The sequence below is a fragment of the Penaeus monodon genome, chromosome 28 (genome assembly GCF_015228065.2).
Source record: "Penaeus monodon isolate SGIC_2016 chromosome 28, NSTDA_Pmon_1, whole genome shotgun sequence".
In the NCBI taxonomy this organism is placed as follows: domain Eukaryota; kingdom Metazoa; phylum Arthropoda; class Malacostraca; order Decapoda; family Penaeidae; genus Penaeus; species Penaeus monodon.
The window spans coordinates 33846433-33847204 of NC_051413.1; positions in this window are offsets into that span (position 1 = coordinate 33846433).

The window sequence follows — 772 nt, forward strand, 5'->3', positions numbered from 1 at the left end:
TAGGTCGAAAGCATTCTTTTCAAAAGATGAATATAGATGTATGTTCAAGAGCAGACACGTGTTCAAATATAATTTGTTCTCATTTTTTTTTTTTCGAATTTTAGGTTTTCGGTTCTTGTCTGTGGATTTTTGGAATTGTAGTGGCGTCGAAAAAAATCTGAAATATGCCTATGTGTTTCTGAAATCTGGACTGCAGTAATGTAGAAGTAATTTGTTCATGTATATTATTGTAGAGTGTCGTATGTTGTTTTCTTGTTCTGTCGATATGAATTCAACAATGTAAGCTTTTAATACTTTGCATGCATAACGACACATAAGTCTTTCATGACACGACTCAGTAAACAAGATATTACCGCTAGATCTGAAAAGAAGTTTCAGATAATATAACCTACCGCATATTTTTTTTAAGCTAATTGATTTCCTAAAGTTAATTTCCTATAGAATATAATAACTACAAATGCAATAATCACCGCAGATAATCGGTATGATACACGCGGCTTTCAGATAAATTATAAATTCATCTTTCGTAACGCATATTTCGTGACATACTCGCCATCACAGCGAAGAAAGTGCACTTGGTAAATATCCATACCAGATACGTTTGGGCAATGTATCTTTCTTCGTTATCTCTTGTTAAAACAAAGACTTACGTCAGTGACTCAGTATATAAAAAAAGATCTTTAATAACTGATTCTTCATTATTTCCTACAGATAGAGGATGGCGAAGGATGAGATTGCTCTTGCCAAGCGAAAGAAAATGCTATCAAGTACA